The sequence below is a fragment of the Panthera tigris genome, chromosome B1, assembly GCF_018350195.1.
Source record: "Panthera tigris isolate Pti1 chromosome B1, P.tigris_Pti1_mat1.1, whole genome shotgun sequence".
In the NCBI taxonomy this organism is placed as follows: Eukaryota; Metazoa; Chordata; class Mammalia; order Carnivora; family Felidae; genus Panthera; species Panthera tigris.
The window spans coordinates 153,536,585-153,543,616 of record NC_056663.1 but is presented as its reverse complement, the minus strand read 5'-3'; positions in this window follow the sequence as shown (position 1 = coordinate 153,543,616).

The following is a 7,032-nucleotide window of genomic DNA, read 5'->3' as shown; positions in this document are numbered from 1 at the left end:
AGAGAGGTTTTTTCCTGCATTCTCCTCTAGGGTTTTGATGATTTCCTGTCTCACATTCAGGTCCTTTATCCATTTTGGGTTTATTTTTGTGAATGGTGTAAGAAAATGGTCTAGTTTCAACAACAGTTTCAACTGCTGTCCATTTCTCCCAGCACCATTTGTTGAAGAGACTGTCTTTTTTCCATTGGATATTCTTTCCTGCTTTGTCAAAGATGAGTTGGCCATACTTTTGTGGGTCTAGTTCTGGGGTTTCTATTCTATTCCAATGGTCTCTGTGTCTGTTTTTGTGCCAATACCATGCTGTCTTGATGATTACAGCTTTGTAGTAGAGGCTAAAGTCTGGGATTGTGATGCCTCCTGCTTTGGTCTTCTTCTTCAATATTACTTTGGCTATTCGGGGTCTTTTGTGGTTCCATACAACTTTTAGGATTGCTTGTTCCAGCTTCAAGAAGAATGCTGGTGCAATTTTGATTGGGATTGCATTGAATGTGTAGATAGCTTTGGGTAGTATTGACATTTTGACAATATTTATTCTTCCAATCCATTAGCATGGAATGTTTTTCCATTTCTTTATATTTTCTTCAATTTCCTTCATAAGCTTTCTATAGTTTTCAGCATACAGATCTTTTTCATCTTTGGTTAGGTTTATTCCTAGGTATTTTATGCTTCTTGGTGCAATTGTGAATGGGATCAGTTTCTTTATTTGTCTTTCTGTTGCTTCATTATTAGTGTATAAGAATGCAACTGATTTCTGTACATTGATTTTGTATCCTGCGACTTCTCTGAATTCATGTATCAGTTCTAGCAGACTTTAAATTAAAGGCTGTAACAAGAGATGAAGAAGGGCATTATATAATAATTACAGGGTTTGTCCATCAGGAAGAGCTAACAATTATAAATGTCTATGCACCGAATATGGGTGCCCCCAAATATTTAAAACAATTAATGGCAAACATAAGCAACCTTATTGATAAGAATGTGGTAATTGCAGGGGACTTTATTACTCTACTTACAACAGTAGATAGATCATCTAGACAAGGGATCAATAAAGAAACAAGGGCCCTGAATGATACATTGGATCAGGTGGACTTGACAGATACACTTAGAACTCTGCCTCCCAAAGCAACAGAATATACTTTCTTCTCGAGTGCACATGGAAGATTCTCCAAGATAGTTCACATACGGGTCACAAAACAGCCCTTCATAAGTGTAAAAGAATTGCGATCATACTATGAACACTTTCAGACCACAATGCTATGAAACTTGAAATCAACCACAGGAAAAAGTCTGGAAAACCTCCAAAAGCATGGAGGTTAAAGAACACCCTACTAAAGAATGAATGGGTCAGCCAGACAATTAGAGAAGAAACTAAAAAATATATGGAAACAAATGAAAATGAAAATACAACCATCCAAACACTTTGGGATGCAGCGAAGTCAGTCCTGAGAGGAAAATACATTGCAATCCAGGCCTATCTCAAGAAACAAGAAAAATCCCAAATACAAAATCTAACAGCACACCTAAAGGAACTAGAAGCAGAACAGCAAAGACACCCCAAGCCCAGCAGAAGAAGAGAAATAATAAAGATCAGAGCAGATCTAAAAAAAAAAAAACTGTAGAGCAGACCAATGAAACCAAATGTTGGTTTTTTGAAAAAATAAACAAAAGTGATAAATCTCTAGCCAGGCTTCTCAAAAAGAAAAGGGAGATGACCCAAATAGATAAGATCATGAATGAAAATGGAATTATTACAACTCATCCTTCAGAAATACAAATAATTATCAGGGGATACTATGAAAAATTATATGCCAACAAACTGGACAACCTGGCAGAAATGGACAAATTCCTAAGTACCCACACACTTCCAAAGCTCAAACAGGAAGAGATAGAAAACTTGAACAGACCCATAACCAGCAAAGAAATTGAATCAGTTATCAAAAATCTCCCAATAAATAAGAGTCCAGGACCAGATGGCTTCCCTGGGGAATTCTACCAGATGTTTAAAGCAGAGATAATACCTATCCTTTTCAAGCTGTTCCAAAAAATTGAAAGGGAAGGAAAACTTCCAGACTCATTCTATGAAGCCAGCATGACTTTGATTCCTAAACCAGACAAAGACCCAGCAAAAAAAGAGTACTACAGGCCAATATCCCTGATGAATATGGATGCAACAATTCTCAATAAGATACTAGCAAATCGAATTCAGCAGCATATAAAAAGAATTATTCACCATGATCAAGTGGGATTCATTCCTGGGCTGCAGGGCTGGTTCAACATTCGCAAATCAATCAATGTGATACATCACATTAATAAAAGAAAAGATAAGAACCATATGATCCTGTCCATCGACGCAGAAATAGCACTTGGCAAAATACAGCATCCTTTCTTAATAAAAACCCTCGAGAAAGTCGGGATAGAAGGAACATACTTAAACGTCATAAAAGCCATTTATGAAAAGCCCACAGCTAATATCATCCTCAATGGGGAAAAACTGAGAGCTTTCCCCCTGAGATCAAGAACACAACAGGGATGTCCACTGTAACCGTTGTTGTTTAACATAGTGTTGGAAGTACTGGCATCAGCAGACAGCAAAAGGAAATCTAAGGCATCAAAATTGGCAAAGATGAAGTCAAGCTTTCACTGTTTGCAGATGAAATGATACTGTACATGGAAAACCCGATAGACTCCACCAAATGACAGGCATTCCTTTAAAAGAACAAAAACTATCAAGGCTTTAGTTAGGGTTAAATGACTCAAAGAAACCTGAGTTCAAATGTTTGTTCAGCTGTGTCTCCTTGGCAACTACTTTTCTTGTGAGAATGATTATAATATCAACTTCCCAGAACAACATATACATATTAAGTTAAAATATCCTTATTTCCAAGTTGACTTAGTTTCATTGAAAGTCACTGATATGAATGAGGAAGGAAATAATACAGAGTGTTTGTAACTACAGATAGAATTTAAGTTGTGAAATAAGTTGCATGGGTGGAAAATTTAAAGTGCTCTGAAAATTAGTCCTTTTCACTTTAATATTTTTGTCAAGGGTCAGCTTGGATTCTCTATGGGTTATGTGCATACTAATGGGGTACTTTGAATAAACAGAAAGTTTTTCAAGTCTCCAAACAAATAAGAGTATTGAGGATAAAATCACATATTTTACATCTGTAATTTGGGCTAATGGGTTGGGTTAAATAAGAATACAAAGGAAACCAACTCTTCACTAACTTTTAGGCTTACTCTAGACAAACAGCAATGTCTCAGCATTTTGAACTATCTTTTTTGACTATGCCTTGATCCTAAATAAGTCTTTACCCAAGAAATTCAATTTGACCCTCACCCAAAATGCACAAAAACTATTAACCATTTCATACAAGATTTAAGCTTTTCAAAATAACACTGGAAAATCTTAAAATGCCAGTGATAAACTTCTAAATAGGATAAAAAAACTGACATAATTTTCATCTAATTAGAGATATTAAAAACTACAAAACAATTATCTGATAAAAATGCATTTGGCATAATCTATAAATCTACCCTTAAAAGAGTAAAAATTACCATTGACTACTATAAATGAAAACGAAAAAATATTCACACCATTTTAATCTGCTCAATCTAGCCAGAGATCTGACTTCAAATAAATAATGATAAATGTAATAGAAGTAAAAATTGTTGAAATTTTCATATAGACATAAATCCATGTATTCTTTTCAAAAGTATTCTTTGTCACAGAAAGTAATCTCTGAATAAAATAATTTTGACTCACAAAGAATGAGAATAGAAAATACTCAAGGGGTGCCTGAGTGGCTTAATCAGTTGAGTGACCAACTCTTGATTTTGCCTCAGGTCATGATCTAACAATTGTGAGATTGAGCCACATGTTGGGCTCCATGCTGAGTATGGAGCCTATTTAAGATTCTCTCTCTCTCTCTCTCTCTCTCTCTCTGTCTCTCTCCCCCTCTGCCTTTCCTCAGCTCATGTGAGCACACATTCTCTCTCTCTCTCTCTCTCTCTCTCTCTCTCTCTCTCTCTCTCTATATATATATATATATATATATATAATTAAAAATAAATAAATAATAAAAAAGAAAATACTGAAAGTGTATTAAGTATTTATTCTCTAGTGAATTTCATTTATTTGGCTTTTTTCCTCCTTTCTTTCTTTCTTCTTCTCTCCCTTCCTTCCTTCCTCTCTCTCTTTTTCTTTCTTCTTTCTTTCTTTCTTTCTTTCTTTCTTTCTTTCTTTCTTTCTTTCTTTTTGTCAGGGGGTGGTTCCACATATAAGTGAGATCATATGAGATTTGATTTTCTCTGTCTGACTTATTTCACTTGACATATTGTTATCAAGGTCCATCCATGTTGTCAAAATGACAAATTTTCATTTTTTATGGCTGAATAATATTCCACTGCATACATATACTACACTTTCTTTATCCATTCATCTATTGATGGACTCTTAGGTTGTTTCCATATCTTAGCTATGTAGGTAATGTTGCATTGAATGGGGGGGAATACATATATCTTTTGAAGTTAGTGTTTTCACTTTCTTTGGATAAATACCCAGAAGTGGACTGCTGGATCATGTGGTAGTTCTATTTTTTAGTTTCTTGAGAAAACTTCATAATGTTTTCCACAGTGGCTGCACCAATTTAAACCCCCACCAGTAATGCATGTGGGCTCCCTTTATTCCACATCCTCACCAACTCTTGTTATTTCCAGGCTTTTTGATAATGGACATTCTAACAGCTGTGAGGTAATATCTCATTATGGTTTTATTTTTTCATTTCCTTGATGATGAGTGATGTTGAGGATCTTTTCATGTACCTGTTATCCATCTGTATGTCTTCATGGAAAAATGTCCATCCAGATTATCTGTTCACTTTTTAAAATCAGATTGGTTTTTTTGTTTGTTTTTGCTATTGAGTTGTAGGAGTTTTTTTAAATATATTTTGGATATTCACCTCCTATCAGATATGTGATTTGCAAATATTTTCTCCAATGTAGTAGGTTGCTTTTTCATATTGTGGATGATTTCTTTGCTGTGCAAAAGGTTTTTAGTTTCATGTGGTCTCACTAATTGATTTTTGCTTTTGTTGCTTTTGGTTTTGGTGTCAAATCCAAGTAATCGGAGCCAAGACCAGTGTCACAGAGCTTACTGCCTGCGTTTTCTTTTAGGACTTTATGGTTTCAAGTGAAATATTTAAGCCTTTATTCTGTTTTTTAATTAATTAATTAATTTATTTATTTATTTTTGAGAGACTGGGGGAAGGGCAGATAGTTGGAGAGAGAGAATCCCAAGCAGGCTCTGTGCTGTTAGTGCAGAGCCAGATGCAGGGCATTCCACACCTTTAATCCATTTTAAGTTAATTTTTGTATATAGTCCAGTTTCATTCTTTTGCATGTGTTCGTTCAGTTTTCCCAGCACCATTTATTGAAGAGACTGTCTTTGTCCCCACTGTATATTCTTGGTTCCTTTGTTGTAACTTAATTGACCATATATTTCTGGGCCCTCTGTTCAGTTCCATTGATCGATATGTCTGTTTTCTATCTCTCAGTTTCACATGGTTTTGATTACTATACTTTTGTAATATAGTTTGAAATCAGGGAGTGTGATACCTCCATATTTGTTCTTCTTTCTCAAGATTGCTTTGATTTTTCTGGGTTTTTTGTGGTTCCATATAAATTTTAGGATTGTGTGTTCTATTTCTGTGAAAAATGCTGCTGGGATTTTGATAGGAATTTCACTGAATCTATAGATTGCTCTGGGTAGCATAGACATTTTAATAATATTGATTTTTCCAATCTATGAGAATGGAATATCTTTTTATTTATGTGTGTTTCTCTATTTCATCACTGACATAATTTTAAGTGTATAACTCTTTCATCCCCTTGGTTAAATTTATTCCTAGGTATTTCTGTCTCTTATATGCAGTTGTAAATGAGATTATTTTCTTATTCTCTTCCTTATATTTTATTATTAATGTATGTAGACAAGATTTTTGTGCATTGAAGTTTCATCCTGTGACTTTGGCGAGTTTATTTATTAGTTCCATAGTTTTTTGGTGGAGCCTTTAGGGTTTTCCATATATAATGCTGTGTAATCAGTGAAGAATAACAAATGAACTTGTTCCTTACTAAATTGGATGCCTTTCATTTCTTTTACTTGCCTAATAACCCTGGGTAGAACTTCCAATACTATGTTGAATAAAAGTGGCAAGTGTGGGGCATGCTTGTCTTGTACCTGATCTTAGAGGAAAGGTTTTCAACTTTTCACTATTGAGTACGGCGTTAGCTATGGGTTATCCTATATGGTCTTTATTATGTGGAAATGCATTTCCTATATACACATCTTGTTGAGAGTTTTTATCATAAATGGATGTTGAATTCTGTCAAAAGCTCTTTCAGAATTTATTAAGATGATCATGTGATTTTTATCCATCATTTTATTACTATAGTGTGTCACATAGTTTGATTTGTGGGGGTTGAACCATTATTACATCCCTGGAATCAACACCACTTGATCATGGTATATGATTCTTTTTATGTATTGTCAAATTTAGTTTACTAGTATTTTGTTGAAGGTTTTCTCATCTATGTTTATCAGGGATATTTGCCTATAATTTTTTCTTTTGGTGTTCTTATCTGGTTTTGTTATCGGGATCATGCTGGCCTTGTAAAATATATTCCTTCCCCTTTTATTTTTGGGAGAATTTGAGAATTGGTGCTAATTCTTCTTTGAATGCTTGGTAGAATTCACCAATGAAGCTACCTGGTCCTAGACTGTGTGTTTTGCTTATTGAACCAATCTCCTTACTAGTAATCAGTCTGTCTAGATTTTCTATCTCTTCATAATTCAGTCTTGAAAACTTGAATGTTTCTAGAAATTTATTCATTTCTTGTAGGTTGTCCAATTTGTTGGCATGTAATTTTTCATAGTAGTCTTTTGATCCGTTGTATTTCTTTGGTATTGGATGGAATGTCTCTTCTTTTATTTCTGACTTTATTTATTTGAATCTTCTTTCTTTTCTTCTT